We start from the raw sequence: 19,673 nt of genomic DNA, 5'->3' as shown, positions 1-19,673 counted from the left end.
ATGTATGACAAATTGACTAATGACTGCCCTAAAGAGAAATGCCAGCCTGGCATTTCATATGCAGAAATCTTGTGGCAATATCGGGCAGACCGTCTACCCTACAGGGCAGAAAAACTCTGCTGCTCCATTCTTAAATTTTATATTTTAGTTAGGTACAGTTCCTTGAGTAGTCTTTTTTTCCAGGAGCTGCTTTTAAATGGAGTTCTGCATTATGACAGAAGCTTGACATTCTGCCAGTAAAGTTAGAAATGAAGGCAACTTAAAATAAATACTGCTGATATTTCTCTTTCTCTCTCCCTTTCTCCTTCTCTTTCTCTCTCTCTCTCCCCTTTAAGGAAAGGCATATGTTCTTATCCTAACTTGTCCCAGTAGAGGGTCAATTACAACCAGTTGGCTGCAAGTCCAATCCAAGAAAAATACTGAGTACAGAAACTTCAGCAACAGGTACCAAGGGCCTCTAGTACAGTCAGTCATTCTCAGTACATATGAAATGTGAACATAAAGCCTATGGGTAAGATATTTTTAGGCCCTAAGTTTCCTGTGATGGTCCAAAATGAATCAATAAATTAAAGCAGACATTTTTGTGTAGTTAGGTATTTTCCTGGATAACTCTTTAAATGTCCACAATAGTATGAGGTCTTTTATGTGAATCGTGAGAATAGAACAATGTCTTATTTAGAAAAATACGCCTTGCCAAATGTTCATGTGTAGGTATATATTCTGCAACTTGCTCTTCTAGGATCAAGTAAACACTGAACTATAGAGCTAAATAAAAAACCAAATATGTATGCGTAATAATAAATATGCATAGTAAAAAAACGTACACATGTGGTCTGTTTTGCTGATGTCAGTCCTCACATCCTCTCACACACGGTGTTTTAGGACCATCCAGTAGCGGAATTCACCTCTGGTGAAATAAGTTTCTCCCAAATCAACTAAGGTAAGCATCAGTATATTGAATGTCAGAGCTGTGCCAGATTGGCACGGGAGCTTTGGCTCCTGTGCAGATGTAACGGTGTTGAGACCAAGGCCAGCATTAGTATTTAGCAGTATCTTTGGGCAAGTATATTTAAAGAGCAGGCAAAGTTTGGACTTAAAGATATATAATTTATTCTACGGACAAACTGTAGAAGGAGAGGTAAATGTTACTCTTTTTTTTGATGGGAGCATTTAATTAAGATGACCTGTCTTCTGTACCTCAGTATTTACAGACTGGAGAAGGAATATGTGGTTACTAACGTTAATGCTTACGCTGCATCTTGATTAGATTTAGAGAAAGCAGCAATATAGGCTTAAAATGGCCCTGTTCCACCTTAATCTTTATTCAGGGGACCATTGGTCTCAGCCCTTACATGCATTTGCTTTCTATGGTTTGTCACCTGTGTGCTTTCAGTATGTAACTCACAATCATTCTTAGCTCCTGAGATCCTAGATACATGTGATGGACCAACACCCGGATCATTCTGTTGGTATTCAAGGAGTAGAACCAAAACCCTAAGCACAAAATGAAGAGTCAAGGCTTCCCAACCACAGAAACTAATGGTTCAAACCCTCTGCAGGCTCTGTAACACATTCCAGTGGATTACATGAACTCATCTGTTTGCAGACTGACTAATACTGGTTAAACTATATTTAATGGAACAGATTTTTCTATAAAAGATAAAAATGCAGGTTTAGTGCATTAAAAGTTTTGTAGGAGCAGCTCATTTTGATAACTTCTCAATAATAAGAATAGAAATGAGATAGTCCAACAATTTTCTGAATTCATTTCAAAGAAGTATGGTTTTGATATAATAAAATATTTTTTCGCTGATTTTGTCCAGTCTTGCTTATTACAACGTGTCTTCAATACTCATAAGTAACATTTAAATATATATTTCAGCTTGTCACATTACATTGATATCATAATATGTTTTAAGTTTTTAAAAATAATAAAATTGGCATGTTAGGAAATTATATGTTTTTTATCTTGGAAAATTGAATATCTCAACACTGCCAGAGGAAAATTTGACGTTACAGAAAGCAAAATTAGTAGAGTAGTCCTGATATTTTTTTGTCTTGGAATTTTTATTCAAGAAATTGTTAAAATGTTCCTCTTATTTTGACTTTTCCCCTCTCAGGAGTATCAAGTTTGCAACATAATGAAAATTCTAGTTAGACTATCCCTACTGTCAAACACTGCATGAAATTTGCCCCATCTTAAAACTTGCTCATGTTTCCAGTGATACTATTTCCTTTAGTCTGTGGCTCTGACAGACTAGTTTTCCATTTCTCATATGGTGTATTAGACCAGTTATTTTGGGTAGCACACCTGCACGGTTTACTGCCAGGTTTGTCCAGTTGGGATGTTCAGCAGTTGCTGATCACTTGGAGGCCAGCAGAAGTTGTCAGATAATGGGGTTTCTTTGTATTCCTTTGCTATTCTCTCTGTTCCTCCCTGATGCTTTTATCTGAGCCCACAGCAAGAAAAAAAAAAAGTGTTTAATGTATGTTGGGCCACCTGATGCTTCTCACATAAGTGGTAGAAAAGTGTGGGTTTTTTATTTACTGTTGCTTTCCCTCTAAATTACAGATAGCCCAGCAAGGCTGACATACCTGTGACATAAGGGATGCATAAGGAGGCATAGGATGTTAGAGGATTTCAGTCATGAGACAAATACAAAACTATGTTTGTCTTGTTAAGGAAAGTTATAAGAGGTTTTGGAATGTGCATTGTGTGCAAATATAATTGAAAATATCCTTTTCTCATTTAGTGTTTAAAAGAGAAGTTTGGTCGCTTAACATATGTAGTCAGGAGGACATTTTGAGTGCAAGGAACAGATTCTTTTGTGCCACTATGTCACCCTAAGGAAAAGAGGCCAAAAAGGATGATCAGTGTTGCATGAAACGGAAGAGCAAGGGTCCTCAGTGTGACTTGTGATTCTCTTTAGTAGTAAGGTACATACTTACCTTGTGTATAGGGAATATAGAGGAGTTGAGGGCAGAGTACAGGAAATTCAGCCTCTGTGCTGAAGAATTGCCTCCCAATTACCACTGTTAACCAGGAAAGCTGTCTGAAACATGGGGCTCATGCCTCATGCTGGAGAGCCTAATAAAGTATTTTTCAATGGCATTTTCTCACATAACTAAAGAGTTAGAAGACTATGGGAAAAGATCTTTACATAGAAGTGAGGACTCTGGCTATGAAACTATTTTCTCTCTTTTAGTTCAACATTGTGCTCCATCCTAACTGCTTAATGATCCATATCCATGTGCCTCCATGAAAAACAGAGCTCTAAAAACAAGTTTTCTTCTAAAAATAAGATTTTTCTTTTCTTTTCCCATTCTTCCTTTCTGTGGAGGTTCATTTGGTTGAAGAAAGTAGCTGGCAATTTTTGCTTTGGTATACTTGTTACTGAAATATAGGATCTCAGTTTAGTTTTTTTCAAACAAGATGCTGTAGATCAGGCTCATATAGTACAGGAGAATAGTTCACATTATTAAAATATTAGTCTTAATGTATACTACCCAAGAAGAAAATGAAATGTGAAAGAATTTGTGTGTCATACAGCACTCCTTCCTGTTGAATCATTAAATCATTGCAGGCTTTGATTTAAAGAACGGACAGCGCATAACCAATGAGCTTAAATATAGTAGGAGAGCATTGCATGCTACATAATTCCCACTAGTAGGAAAGCAGCATTTAAAGAGTTTGAATTTTATTTTGTGTGCTGTTAAGACCACTGAAAGCTAGTTGGTTCCCCTCTGTGCAATACACAGCTACACAAATTGAACCCCAGTCCAGCCTACTGCTGAACAAGCGGGTCTGTATTAGACTAATGCTCCTATATTGCTAATGAAAGGGAGGTAGGAGAGCTTGGATACTTACATTTGTGTTAGTAAGTCTGTGCAAAAAGAAAACGTCAGAATTCTTGATCTATTTGGCTAGAAATAGCTGCTGTTAACACATTAATTGAAGACAATCTATAACTCGAGAGGTAAAGCAGTCTACATATTCACAACTTGATGGTCGCATGTAAAAATTGTCTCTTTGCATGCTGTTGCAATACAGATAGGTATTATTTACTTGTTAAAAAATAGGTACATCAACAAGTACTGAAGTTTATAGTCAGTTATACTGACACATAGAGCCAGTACACATGCAATAAGATTTGTCGTTAAAGCCCTAAGACAGAGATTCAGGAAATCTGTCTTTGGTTGCTAGTACTTTCAAAGCCCTCCTATCTAACCTTGGGCAAAACTCCATTTTCCATAAGCAAAAGGAATAATTTTTCATTCTCAAGATCTTTTCTCATAATCCATTCATTTGTTGTTTGTGAGGCATTCTGATGAAGCTGTCCCACATGCTGAAATGCTGTACGTGTGTGGGGATACATCCTTTGTTGGTTAAATGGCTTCTTCAAAAAGATTAATGCTCACAATCTTTTTTTTTTTTTTTTTTATGGCTAGGAAAGTGATAACATTTTGTTTTGTTTTGTTTTTTTAATAAAATGCAGGCAAATCAAAAAACCTGAAAGGCTCTTTTCTTAAGCAGGTTACTATAAGACAGAAATCCAAATAATGAAAATTATGGTCACATTAGTTGCAATAAAAAAAAAAATCGTATGAGACCCAATAAACTTTATTGACACAGCCTCTTGTTTTTAATCTTTGCCTTAGCAGACTTCATTAAGCAAGCAGGCAGTCTGTCCTTATCTGTCCCTGTAGAGTACTGTGCACTGCATTCTGTCAGTCCTAGGAATTTCTGTCTTTCCCTGTCTCATCTCTGCCTCCAGAATTTTTTGTCCTGTTATGATCGTGCCTGTGTGGGGAAGCTGGGACTGGTTGGTTATAGTATGGCTGCTTGTGCTGTCTAAAGCTTTCTCTATGTCTTTGACTATCATTTTTGTGAGTCAAATATTTGCCTAAGGTTACATATGGCATCATTTCATGAATTCTGTTTTCTTGCCTCTGTCCAGTGCAGCATAAAATTCTCTTGTATAGTACAGGGAACAGGAAAGGTTGCATATGGTTCAGTGCCCTGTAGAATCTAAGGCACTTTTTCTTCCCCACTGTCATAGTTTTACATTAGGCAAGAGCAAGGAAAAAAAAATGAGGGATCATACAGAAAGGATGGTAGTGGATAAACAGTATGATTTGTGCACCAGTGTTGGGTTAAGGATCAAAGTTTTAGAATAAATAATTTCTGCTTATGTAGCAAAAGAATGGAGAACATATCTAGCAAATGGTGATTAAAATAATTGAATTAAAATGAAAGCAAAAGTGCACAATGGTACAGAAATTAAAATATATGCAGATATTTCAGTAAACAGAAAACTGGTATTTTGAGGGGATTCTTTTAGTTTAGGCATTGTTTGCAAAGATAGTGCTTAGTGAAAAGGAGAAGCCTCTGGTATATAGAACAAAGAGGTAAGTGATATATGTACCGACAAAAAGATGATGTTGCAATTAGTTTGATTAATATGTTTTAGCGTTAGTCCGAGCTACTTCGTGAAACAATTTTGAATATCAAATTGATGGAAAGAAAAATAACTTATGGGTGATTTACAAACCATGAATAATTATTGATAATATTTACATCTCAATAAGCTGCCTACAGTGAACCTGAGACTCAGTGTGCGCCTTACACTATATCTCTGTAGTATAAAATTCTCTGCAAAAACATGCAAATCTACAAACAGGACAGCTACAGAAGCACACTCTTGTGTTTGAGTTTGCCTATGAACAGCTAGCGTTCATCAAGGGAGCCACATTTTCAATCAGCCTACTTTTGCAGAACAGCAAGCTGCTGATTTTCAAAATGCAAGAGACAGCAGAAATAGACAGCCATTGGTTTTTTGGAAAAAGACTGTCCTGGGGATACTACAGACCAGTAACGTTGCAGTTCAGTACTCCAAAGAAGGCTGAAATTGAGGTGGGAGTCTAGCCAGATGACAAAAGCTGGGATATGGTAGCTGTGAATTTGGTAGGTTCAACCCACCTCTCTCTTGGCTACGTCCATTTCATAAGATTCGATGTTTTGCAAAGTGCAGCAAGATCAGTGCAAGACCCCTAATATACAGGTGACTCAGGAGGCTGTTCATGGACCAGACAAATGAGGTGGAGGGAAATGCCGAAAGGTCAAGCTAGACATGTTGCAAGAACATGCAGGGTTCATTATGACAGGTAACACCCATCCAGTATTCCCTGTGAATACATGGGATGAACAACTGGGAATTCTCAGTAGCTTCTGATTACTCTGCACTCACTGATCCAATATACCTCAAAAATTACCTAGAAGTGTCTACATAGAGATTTCCTCTTCACCAACTTCATTATTTATTTAAAAACTTAACTGCTCTAATTATCCAAGATTCATCATAGTTTGTAAACCTTGTTTCAGAGTTCTTCCTCAACACTGGCTTTTAAGTTCTGTTGCAGAACTGCACAATGCCAGTGGAGAAAATCTCTGCAAAGACTCAGAAAGGAAGACAAAATCATTATGCAAACTACGCTTGTTCACAGTGATCTTGAATTTGATGGTTCTGGCTGTGGACTCATACTCTGGATGTGTTCAACAGGCACATGATTGCTCATGTGGAAAGACTCTCCAAACAAATTCCCTACATGAAATCTACTTTGACAGTATACTGCTGTAATGTTTTTTTCAAAGTGAAACTTTCAACATTGTGGATGTAAGGAAAAACATCCCCAGTTATAGTTATGACCATTAGAAAAGACTAAAATTGAAAGCTATGTTCTGATAGCATTCCAAATATTTTGTTGATAGCATTTTTGGTTGCAGAGAAATAAAGCTAACACTGAGCTTTTTGGACAAGTGAATACATTTTTTCTGCTCTGAGAAAATTATTACTTTGTTTCAGCAGGAATTTTATTTGCAGATGTTATAGCTCCAAACTTTGGCGTATATATTGCACATTAGATGGAAATTATTGTCACCTTTCCTGAGAGCTAGAAAGCAAATGCCATATTTTATGAAAATGCATTCCATTTTAAAATCTCTCTTCTTATTTTTGTCCATCTCCTTTGATTGACAATTTAAGGTAAGACAAACCTGAGATGACACTATCTTATAAAACAGGTATGAAGAGAATAAAGGGAAGAATATATAAGAGAATTCAGCCATTGTTCCAAGGCAAGATTACCTTTTCTGTTATGAGGTTATTAAAAGATTATCTTTTACTGTCTTCTACAAACAAGGCCACCTTCAGTTTTCTTCTGATGCTAGTCTATATATCATGGTATAATACAAGTATATCTGTGGGTGAGTCACTATTTTTTAGCAAAAGCTTTTTTGTGGAAACAAACAATGCAGTCGCTCTTACATCTTAGTTCTCTCAGTCCATGAAATAACAAAATGAATCATTACATCATTTTATTTTAAACTTAGGAAATAGACAATCATTTGGAGATAATTGGCTGTGCTACATCCATACACATTTATTTAGAAATTTTATTTTCTTTTTGGTTTCTTAACTTATGTATCAGTGTTTCCTAGTGGCATCTGATTCCTTCTTTCAATTCTTCATTTCTATGCTTGTTTTGCTAAGCTTTGTATCAGTCCTAGCAGGAACTGCAAAAGATCTTCAGAAGCAGGACAGCAATAATTAAAAATGGAAGAGCTAATAACATCTAGTTATTTCCAGGACAGTCTTTGTTTGAAAAAGGGTCAAGAGAAGATAGTATCTTACTTACTGAACGTCAGCATACTTTTCATTAAATCTCTGGCTCAGCTCCTAAGCCAGTAACTTTTGTATGAAGCATATTTGAAGAGGTTTGCACATCAAACCATTATTTTTTTTGCAATCAAAATTCTTAGAAGAATATATGCTACCCGGTTACCAAACTTGGAGAGGCAAGGAGTTATAATACCAGATGTGACTCTTCACAAAGCTAGACACATTAATCATCTGCTCACAGTGCGTTGGCTTCTTATTCTGCTTCGTTGTCTCTCACTTGCTTATAGGCCTGAGGAGCATGCTGTTTCACAAACATAAATTCTCATGAATTTAAGGTTCTGGGTATGATCCAGTATTCTCTACCTCCTTTGGCAGTCTCTAAGGGTAAGGAACAAACCAGACAATATGTGGCCAATGTAATTTTAAATGAATTTATGATATTGCATTTCAGTGCCCAATGTATGATGAATTTTCTGGTAAAATATTGCATAGAAACATACAGCTTGGATTTGAGTTCATAAGGAAAGTCAACAGCCTTGCATATCTTCTTTTTGTAGATACAAGTTGGGGTATTATAAAGTTAGAAACCAGTGCTTTAAAAACCACTGCTTTTCTTTTGTTTGAATTATAAGTTAGTTAAGATAAAAATAGCGCAGGATAAGGATTCTGCTTAAAAACAATTTGAGAAGAATTTTTCATTTATAATTGATTTTTTTCTATATTTTCAAAGAAATTAAAAATAATTTTCTGTTTGTGAGATAGTAGAATATTACTAGAAAAAAATCAGCATTGATATTTTGTTTAATTTTACAATTTGGGAGATTTTAATTTGAAAAAGTCTTTTAAAAGAAAATATAGAACATTTCTTAATAGAAAGTTGTGGCTAAATCTAATAGCTGTTTAAATCATTTCAGGGAGGTCAAAATGTGCATTTCTAATGTTGTTATAGAGCTGACGAGTGTTGTTGCACAATGGCAGGAACAAGCAAGGAACAGCACTAGTGTTTAATTCTGGCTGCTCACGTTTCCTTCTGAAGCATTGACAGCTGCTTCACAGTTTGAGATTCCCAGCTGAGGCCTCTAAGATTAATGACTCCAGGGAAGAATTGAGCCTATATAACAGTATTTCTTATAGACAATGGGGATGAGCAGACAGAATATTTTACAAGTGTTGTACATATCAACAAAACTTATCTGAATCAACTTGTGTTCCAGTTCCGGTGATGCTTCCCGCGTCTGTAACACCTGTTATCGTTATGCCTCAGTAGATCTCCAGGCCACTGGAAGGAAAAGATGGTCCAATAGTATGTATGTAGCAAGACTTACAGAAAGAGCATTCTGAAATGTATACATGTAAACTGATTACAGTTTGCATATTTAGACATATTAAATTGGAAAACTATTGGATGGGAGGCCAGAATATACTTTGAAAGTGAAGCCAGCAACAATAAATTCCTCAGAACTTCTCAGCAGCAATAGTATCTTAGTGGATGTTTTTCTATCCCTATCAAATACGCTCCATTGTGAAATGCTGCATTTGTAACTTGAATAGAAATAGCTACTTTAAAAGCCACAGACAAAATAATTTCTCAACCTGCTTGAAGTTTTGAATCAAACACAGAGAGTATAAAGTTGAAGCAATAAAAGCGCTAGATGTATTCCAAATGACGTTTTGTAATATGAATGTCTCACTTTAGAAATCAGTAATACTGAATTTTGCACTGTAACATTATTTTATTATTTACTTTCTCTGCACTTTGAAGCAGCAACAGTTTTGCTTGTACTTAGGGACTGTCACATGGAGAACAAACATTTGGAAATTAGTTGTTCTGCTCCTCCTGATAACACATAAGTGACCACTTCTAGAATCCCTCGCAGGGTGGTGTTTTTCATCCCTACGGGATAAAGACAGTTGCTGATAGGATAATGGCAATAATTACCTGCAGCTGTAATCCCTTGAAACAAAGTTTTGTCATTTTGACATATGTCAAGAAGAATATCTTCTGGAACAAAGCATCAATTTTTTATCTCTTATACCCACCTGAAGCAAGCCTAATACATACCATGGGAATAACTCCAAGCTTGCAAATGGTAGTAGTACATAAATCTAGAAGAGTCATGATATATTTAGTTACAGTAAAAGGTACAGTTATATGAACGCGTCAGAACAACCTATTGTAGTCAATATAGTTTCGTTAATAGATCCTATAATGCACAGGTATATGCAAGCATTTTGTAATACAATACAAAATACTGTTCAGCTATGTTCATTCACAGAAATAATGCTATACTTTATCATCTGAAAATCTAGCTAAAATTACAGAAAACAATAAAATTACTGTGTGCATTTGTTAAGTTCTGTCTTACCCGTCGTTTCTTAATATGATGCTCCATTTAAGCATTATACTTACACTGAATTTGAAGATCTGGTTTTGCCCATGAATGACTTCTAATTTCAGAAAAAAAAGATTGGCAAAATTGGACAGAATAGTTTTTAGTCACTGAAAAAATTCATTTTCATGGCAGATACAGTAGTTTTAGTGTGTAGGTGTGTCAGAGGATGTTACTAGAAGTCGTTTTTTATTTTTTTTTAACCTGGTTTTGTATACTGATTACTTGAACATGTTGTGGAACTTGAAAAATTGGCCCTAAAATATTTCTAAGCAAACTGTTTCTTGCTGCCTCTAATTAATCCATTCATTTCTGATCTATGGGTGATGATTCAGCCCTCAATTAAGATTTAGGAAGGAGTTTGTCTTTTGAGTTGTCAGAGGACCAAACTCTGGACGTATAAATAAGAAAATCTCACTTTCTCTCAAATGTTTATCATGGCCTACTGTAATACTGATACATTTTTCTTTGTATCACTAGAAGGAGGGAGAAATAAATAAAAAAAAAAAGAACAAGCAGCAAAAGAAGGGGAAAAGATACCAAAAGGCATTGGCAGAAAGAAGAAATGGTTGTTTGATTAATCAGCATATATTATTTTTTACTTATTATATTGGCTAGATACATGTGTGCACACATTGCTCTCCCTTCTATTGTAATTTGAAGGACTGGATCACATATCTGTATTTCGTCGTTAAGAGACACAGATGGTAGCCATCTGAAACATAGCTGGGCCAAATTAATTTCCAGACCTTCCAAAGTCACTTTTGTGTTTCTGTACCTTAAAATAAGTACACTATCTTCTGCAAAGTTCAAATCCAGATGCAAATGTCTCTAAAACTTGAACTACAAGTGATATTTTCATACTGAACTACATAGCTGACAATGCTAATGTAGTTGTAGTACCACTTTGCAGTTTTTTACAGGACAAATACAAGCATTAGGGCACAAACTGCAAATTGCTAAATTGGAAAAAATATATTTTGAAAACTGCAAAAAGCCTATGCTTTTCTTAACTACTCAAAGGGATTTTGAGGCTCTAAAGATACTTCACCCCCGTAGAAATCTTGTGGGACATCTTTAAGAGGAGAATTCACAGATAATAAACCTTGCCAACAGCTTGGGTTTTTTTATTAAAGTGGTCAAAGAAGAGGTAATCTTGATGTATTCATATTTGCTATTCAGCCTTACTTCAGGTTAGTCATTACTCAAGCACTTCAAGATTAAAAAAAGAACAGTATGAGTAAAGATTACAGCCCACTTGAATGACCCCATAAAAACGCTGAATAAATGGGTTAAAGTGCCCAAGAAGTTAGGAATATCTGTACAAGCTGTAGTGTGTTAAACGAACACATTGAGAACAAATCTAAGGCGTTTTCTAATTGGAGCATTTGCGTCAGAAGGCGAACGGTATCCTGGGCTGCATCAGGAGGAATGCTGCCAGCAGGTTGAGGAAAGGGATCCTTCCCCTCTGCTTAGCACTGGTGAGGCCACACTGGGAGCACTGGGTCCAGTTCTGGCCTCCCCAGTACAAGAGAGACAGGGTCATAATGCAGAGTCTGACAAAGGGCCACCTAGATGATGAAGGGACTGGAGCGTATGAGGAAAGATTGAGAGCTGGGACTGTTTAGCCTGGAGAAGAGAAGGCTCAGGAGGATCTCATCAACATGTACAAATATCTGAGGGGAAGGAGGGTACAAAGAGAATGGTGCCAGACTCATTTCAGTGGTGCCCAGTGACAGGACCAGAGGCAAAGGGCACAGACTGAAACACAGGAGGTTCCCTCTGAGCATCAGGAAACACTTTTTCACTGAGGGTGACTGAGCAGTGGCATGCACAGGTTGCCCAGTGAGGTTGTGAAGTTTCACTAGTTTCCCTCCTTGGAGAAATTTAAAAGCTGTTTGGACGTGGTCCTGGGCAACCAGCTCAAGGTGGCGGTGCTTGAGCAGAGGTTTAGACCAGATGATCTCCCGAGTTCCCTTTCAACCTCAGGCCATTCGTGTTTCTGTCATCATAAAATATTGAAAGATTACGTAGCAGCACTCCATCCCTTCTATACTTTCTTGTTGTGTAAGGCCTGACTTGTTTTCCCCTTGAAGTCTTGCATACTAGAGTACTTTGAAGGTCACCTGGAAAAGGACTGTCCTGCAGAGTACTGACAAAAATTTAGTTTCCAAAATGCAGTGCTTTTATTGGTGCTAATTCACCTAGGTTTCATCTCATAACCTTCAGCCCACTATACCCCTCCTTCCATTTGTCTGATCTAGCTCTGTCAGGCTCCTTCTTTGCAAATTTCTGGAGTTTTGTAGATAGTTTAATTTAGACTAGCTTTAATTATGTACTAGCATCTCATATATGACTCTTTTTTTTTCTCCTTTTTTTTTTTTTTCAGTTTACTTTGTTTGGAATGGAAACATTCAGCATGCAGTTCCTTCAGTCTTTTTAGGATTCTTCTCTTTCTTGGGGTAATGTGTGTTACCTTCTGTACTTGGTATATTCAGTGTGGTGGGGAAAGGGAAGAGTTTTGCTGAACTTGCACTGGAAGGCTTCCAGGCCATGATAGAAAGAGAAGTTCAATCTGGAAAAAAAAAGAACGAACCCAATACTCTTTGTGGCATTCCCTCACATCCAGTGTTTGGCTTTGCCCCAGGGATGCAATAGTATGTTCTTGGAATCTTAAAAGGCCGTGAAACGGAGGCTTGTAGGTCTCCAGTCTCAGATGGCCAGAGCTGCCCAACACTGTTCAAGCTGCAGACGGTGAAATCAAGCAATCCTAGTGGCTGCCATTTCAAATTAAAAAATGAAAGTCTTTGTTTTTAACAAGCATATATCCATGCTGTCACTGTAATAACTTAAGGCATCCATCAGCAGTACACCTTAAGAAGTGAGCTAGCAAAGAGATTTGTAGTCTCTGAAAATCTTCAGTACACTTCTATTGCACCTTTCTGGAAATGTCTCCATGCTAGTTGTGTTTCCACCCAAAAGTTAAAATCTAGCAGTTCATCAGTCAGTCTTAGAAAGATGGAATGTGTTCTTCGATCATTCTAGATGAGTCAGGAACAAATTATTATTGTATGTGGATCAGGACTCAGTAGCGTGGTAAGAACAAAGTTTAACAAGTTATCCCTTCCCTAAGATACTAGCAAGTATGTGGTAGGTCAAAAAACTTTAATGTCTACCCTGGTCCTCCACAGCTCCGGGAAAGAAATAGGTCTATTTGTATATACAAGGACAAACACAGTATGAGATGGGACCAAGGCAGTTTGAAGAGCGTGGCAGTTTTAAAAAAATCCTGCTTCCCTTTCCAGGCTGCTCTCTGCAAAGCAATTAGGTGGCACAATTTCAAGGGCAACTTGAAATGCCGAGTTACATAGAATATCTATGTAGTGTAAGTGCTATTTGGGTTCTAAAATGTGAGATCATGAGGTCAAGAGAAATGAAAAATCCACTGTGGTATCTCCAGTGAAACAAAAATATTCACTGTATGTAATTTGTTCCTTCAGACTTTTTGTAATGATGCTCATCATCTACTCTCTTGCTTTGTTCAGAAGTTTGTCATAGTGTGCCATTTCTTCACTAAAATTACATGCTGTGCAAATCCATCAGCCTTCTGAAGTGTTCTGCCATGAACTTGTATTGAAATTCTGATCTCACAATTGTCTAGAATGTCTTTTGTTATGATATATATTTTTAAATTAGTCTCTCTTGGTAATATAATTTACAATCATCTTTGCAAGTGCTGTAGGACTTGCAAATGTGCCCCCTTTAAGACTCCCAGGATACAAGTAAGACACTCGGTGAATCTTGTATCTTCTTTCTGTGTCTCCTATAGTATTTTGATGGTATCTTAACATCTCGGTGCCTGTGATTGTACTGTATTGGTATTGTTGGAAGATTTGTCAGAATACATAGAACATTCCACATAAATTGTTGAAAATTTCACACTTTTGAAATAAAAGAGCAGTTTTAGAAAAACACATAATTCCTCTATCCATAATGTTAAATACAGTACCGTGGTTTGTTGTTCTAGGTGGGGTTTAAGCCTCTAAAAAGGGAGAGGAAGGAGTCAGTTATTGTTTTGTGCCTTGCCATACAGGTTCTTTAGCATGTTCTTTGTGGTGTTTGGCTTAGCTACACACAGAGAGCGTCTTGCCTGACATAGGTCCGATGGGTGAGAAATCTGGCTTCCTCCTGCTGAGTAACGAAAGGAAAAGACAACCAGTGAGTGGTTATACATATGTATACATATGGAGGTTATGCCACGCAACAGGGTGCCTGTCTCTGACCTAGTCTTAGACGTGCTTGAATTGCTCCAGCCCTTTCTCTCCTCCTCTCTTGGCTTTCCTGTGCTTCACTACTGGTGGTCTGCTGTATACCATGCAGATGTTTTCCCCATGTTATTTCATGGTTATTTTTCAAGTGGTTTCTTAGTAGAAGGGATGGAAGGTCCACAGATGGGAACATCTGCTCTAACAATTTTTCAAAGCAAACAGCAGATGGCATTGCTGCTTCCTTTTGATCTTGCAAGAAAAATCCCATGCCAATGGTGTTGGTTTAAGTTTCAGGCAGCTTGGTAATGGAGTGCATGAGTATTTGCTTCTCCCTTTTCTCTCAACAGTAGCACTATTTGCAGATGTTTTCTCTGCAACTTTCTATTTTAGCTTTTTTCTTTTTGTGACCCTAACTCCTACTGGGTGTCACGATCTTTGGTGTTTTTTCTCTCCCTCCCCATCCCCCACCCCCTCCCCTGGACATTATAATTAGTGCCATATCATCATTACCAATTCTCTTTCTCTACTCATATGCAAATTCTAGGGAAATAGAAGGCTTATGCTGTTCTTCAGCTTTGATTTTTCTGTGGTTCAGTCTCTGTATATAGTGAGTTGGGAACTTTATATACATCTCCTTTGCTACCTTTTTTTTTTTTTTGAAAACTTTCTCAAGGCAGTTTCTTGGTTTCTAATTAGTTCTTCATTTTTATTTATATTTTGACATGCAGATAATTCATGCACTACAGTGTGTATGAAATTTGAAAATCTTAAGTAAATTTGTAGGCTCTTTTTTGTCATTTTATTTAACATTAATTGAGTTTTTAACGGAATCTCTTTTGCAACACACACATTCATGGTTTTTCACCCTGATACACTTATATGACTTCCTTGGGTACTTTTTGATCAAATCTTACTGTACAGAGTGACCAGGTTGCTCTTGTTAATGGGTAACAGTGTGAGAAATTAAATTTGTGTTCAGGAGGTGAAAATATGACATAAAAATAAGCTCAGTTTGTAGAGGAGAGAGTCTGCAGTAAAATTTGTGTGATACAGCTGAGACAGTTAACAGGAGTAGGACCACAGTAACAGAAATAGGAGCAGTCTCTGGGGGCAATTCAGTCGAGTTTATTGTCAGCCTGATGTGGGCGTTAGGAATGTCGCTGCCCATAACAACCCTGGAAGCTTAAGGTGGAGCCTTTGAGCCCTCTGTCCCTTCAGAGTTGTAAGGCTGTTAATGGAAAGTAGAGTATGGGTGATTTTATCTTGTTTCTAAATTATACTGAGTTGTATTTGATCATTTTAGGTAGGGGCCAGCAGGCCTCCTGTATCAAAAACACTGGTGCATTTGCACAAAATCCTGTTTTCAGCTCTTCTAAACTCACCGTTTAATCTGCTTCTTCAGCCTCCCCTTATTTGTGCTATACTGCTGTCATTTTTATTATTTTATTTCAGCTTAAACCTGAATTTTCCTCAGCAGTGGATACAAATAATTTTCTTATAAATATTTTGTGTCCAGTTTATCATCTTTAATATTTGGGTTTATATAATATCATATTTCAGTAACGTTCATTTCTGTTCCAAATATTCAGTTAGTTGCTGATTGCTGTGTGTTCCTCAGAACTTCAAGACTAATTTGTCAAGGGGGGTTTTGTTTGTTTGTTTTTTTTTCAAAAATTATTTTTAAACCTCCTTTAGAAGAAAAATCTATTTATGTAAGTGATAAAATGCACAAAATATTGGCCTTGAACATTCTGTGTTTTTTACTGGAACTTCATGTTCTATATTAAACATTTCATATAACTTGACATTGTAATTGAAACCAAGAAATAAGAAAAGGAAAACATGTTTTCTACATGCAGTTGCAAATGGCTTTGGTATCTTTCTATTCTCCAGAAACTGGCAACTTTATTTTTTTATAATAGGTTCATTTCCCTATTGACACAAATTTACAGATGGACATGATGCCTCATTTAATTGAATAATAAACACAAATAAGAAACAAACCTGGGAATCAAAAAAAGATGCCATTTTCTCCACATTCTAAAATTGTTAGAATATTGGCAGGTATCAAGAAAGGACGCCTGCATTGTCCATGTAATAGTTACAAAAGAACTCTCCAGAAAGACACTGGTTTAGCGAAAAGTATTTTTATTTGGTGTCATGAAAAATAAGTCCATACTAACAAAACTAATTGGCTTGATCAGTTAAAAATCTAATTTCGAATCTCTTTGCAGTCTTGACACATAACTTTTATGTCTCAGGACCTTTCATTTTTGTTGGACATAGAGGTCTTGCAACCTGTTCTGGAATATTTAGTCACACTGTCTAGCAGTAGTGAAATGGCCTTTGCAGAGAGCTGTTCCGTGGCTTTTTCCTAGTGGTACCACAGGAAGAAAGATTTGGTTACTGTGTCCACTGAGGAGCATGGCCTAAAGACCGATGCGAGAGGAAGAATTGTCAGTGCACTTAAGCTGGTTTTTTGTTTGTTTGCTTTTAAACAGTGATCTCATGTTTGCTGCTAAAGGAATGGTTTTGCTCACAGCTGTGCATTCCTCCCTTGTTGCCACCTTCATTCCTGGAGCAAGAAGGAGGATTTGTGTGGATTCACTCCAGACTTGCACCAAAGCATGCAACCAGGTTAAGACTATCCTGGCCAAAAAAACAAGAGGACTGAAGTAGTGCATGGAGCTAAGAATAGCAAACTGGCTGGAAGATTTATAATAACATAGTTTATTATTTATATTGTGGTGGTTTTCAGAGCTGCTGTGACAATATCATGTTAATGAAAAACTGGAAGCTCTTACATTATTCTTTGATCCTCACGAAAAGGGATTTGACTTTTTGACTTAGATCTGCCAGCTACAAGCAAGATCTGATTATTGTACCAGTCCTCCAAATGCCATTTGCAGCTTGATGTGAAGCCAGTTGTAATTCCTGAGGTTCTTATGCAGCACTAAATTTCAGTAGTACTGGGGGGTTGGGATTTGTTTTCTCCATAGAATCTCCATATGTTAGATTCACCCCATTTCACTCTGGACACTAGACTTGTTTAAAAAGACAAAGAAAAAAACAGTATATTAACAAAAGAAGGGATTATATTTTCAACTTTAAAATTGGAATCAAAGTTACAAAACAAAGAATAATATGAAATGTGGGTTTACTTGCCAGTGTCTTCCTAGTTTCTGCTTATGATTTCTCTGAAGTGTGTCTTAACTGAAGGAGCCAAAGATTTGATTGAGAGGTATTCAGTCAATGTATTGTCATTCAAAACTAAGCTTGCTATTTTTACTCAAACCACACTTGCTGAGAACTGCATGAGCTACTCAATAGCACTTTACCCCTTGAATGCAATTTCAGAATTTATTTCTAAAGTTAATCTTGCCTTTCCAAAAATTAGGATTGCTTCTCTCTGGGAAACCATCTAATCTGAGTTCATATATTCTCTCCTCTCCCAGATGGAGGCCATTCTTCTTCTTCAACTATTTTCCTTAAGAATTCTCTTTCTAGGTCTTTCATTAGAAAAGAAATCTAAGGATCTATAGCTTTCCTCAAATTTTGACTGTGATGACACATTCTCCTCCCCATGGCTTTATGAAGTTTTGTATCTTCTTCCTCACCCTTTTATTGTAAATAGAGCTTTTAGTGCTTGGTGTCAGTGGCCACTGAAAGCAAATTGAGTAGCCAAGGATTATTTGATCCAAGTAACAAGACTTAAAATAATTTGCAGATAATATGCCTTTGGAAACATTCCTTCAGCTCAGAATTCTTTTCATAAATCCTGCACAATCTGCATATTCATAATACAGACAACAAATTAAGCATTGCAAAGTGCTTTTTTTCCAGGTTAACTCCTGCTGCCCTACCTAGCACAAGTGGATATCTTGCCATCTGATAGTTTTAGAGTCGCGTGCTATCACACAGCCTTTATGATTGAGACTGTGTTATGCCAATACACAAACATCTTGTTATGTAGTTTGGTGGTAGAGAATATGTCTGCACTGAACTCATAGCTGACTGCACTGAAATACAACTATTCTTCAACTAGTCATAATAAAAATGTGTTAAATACTTCACCATACTAACTGCAGCAATGTAAGTCCTACCACGAGTTCAACACCCAAGTTTATACCTCATTTCTTATATGAGCTGTTTTAATTTGTCCTGAGTTCTATACCACCACCATGAAAAAAAAATAAAAATAAAAAAGACAAAGCACAAAACCACAGCCAGTAACAAGGCTAGCTAGTCTGGGCATGTCTTTCACAATTTTGCGGATACACCTATTTTTTCACCCTTTTTCTCAATGCTTACTGAAGATATTATTGCTGTTTTTTGAGGCAACCCAGTGCAATCCTAGGACTTTGCATATGTACAGGTTTTTCCAGTTGTATTTTACATAGAATCTTAATAAACAACAAAATTAGGGTGGGTTTTTTTCCCTCTTAGGAATCTTGTGAAATCTTATTTTGAAACCGTATCTGGTAGACTAGTGTTATCTGGCTTTCAGACTACTTGACATGTGTGGTATTCACGTGTTGGAATTTCATGAAGCATAGGCTATGCTTAAAAATCATTCCACCAGGTTTCTTCTTGTTTAATCATTGTCTCCTACTCGTTCACAATTCTTCTAAATAAGAAAACAGATGATGGTATTTTCTCATTAAGCAATTCTTTATTCGGTTAGTCAGGAATCCTCAGAGTGGTATATAAGGGAGAACGTTGACTTACATGGTCTCACAAAAATTGAGGAAGTAATGAATTTTGATTCCATGTCACATTGTTTTTCTTTTTTGGTCAGGTTTGTTTCTGCTCTATACTGGTAGCAATTTGATCTCATCTTGTATTAGTTTTCTAACCACCCAGGCAAATTTCCAAGATAGGCAAATATTCTTCTGCTATCCCACCCACTTGTTATTTGGGGACAGATGATCTTGAATATTCTTTCTGCTGTTATGTGACCCCCTGCCATGTTCTATTCATTTGAGGAACTAAAGGGACATTTACAATCAGTTTATTATGTGCAAGTGTAAAGGACAAGTGGTGATCTTACCATAGCATTATAGTGTGCTAATGTTCTATTTTTGGTGTTTAACGTAATTAAATCTAGCAGTGTTCAGTACAGAAGACCTAACCTTGAACATTAACAGGGTAGTTGGAGATCCAACACTAACATAAGCATGCCAAGCATTTACATCAAGCTAGATTACTCACCACTGCCGAAGCTAAATGAAACTTTTATTCTCTAGATAGTCCATTTGAAAAACGAATAAGAAATCAGAGGTACGGGAAAATGGGAAAAGTTACTAATATCCTGGTTGCAAAATTTACAGAAAAGA

General features: G+C 36.8%; 1 protein-coding gene across 1 annotated transcript in view; it reads left to right on the top strand.

Moving 5' to 3' along the window:
• The window catches only part of SLC25A21 (solute carrier family 25 member 21), a 255,369-nt gene that overhangs the window by 78,181 nt on the left and 157,515 nt on the right, over window positions 1-19,673 (top strand). The window lies entirely within an intron of this gene.

This window comes from Falco naumanni, chromosome 7, assembly GCF_017639655.2.
Source record: "Falco naumanni isolate bFalNau1 chromosome 7, bFalNau1.pat, whole genome shotgun sequence".
In the NCBI taxonomy this organism is placed as follows: Eukaryota; Metazoa; Chordata; class Aves; order Falconiformes; family Falconidae; genus Falco; species Falco naumanni.
The sequence above is the reverse complement of the archived record's forward strand: the minus strand, read 5'-3'. Positions and strand labels throughout refer to the sequence as shown.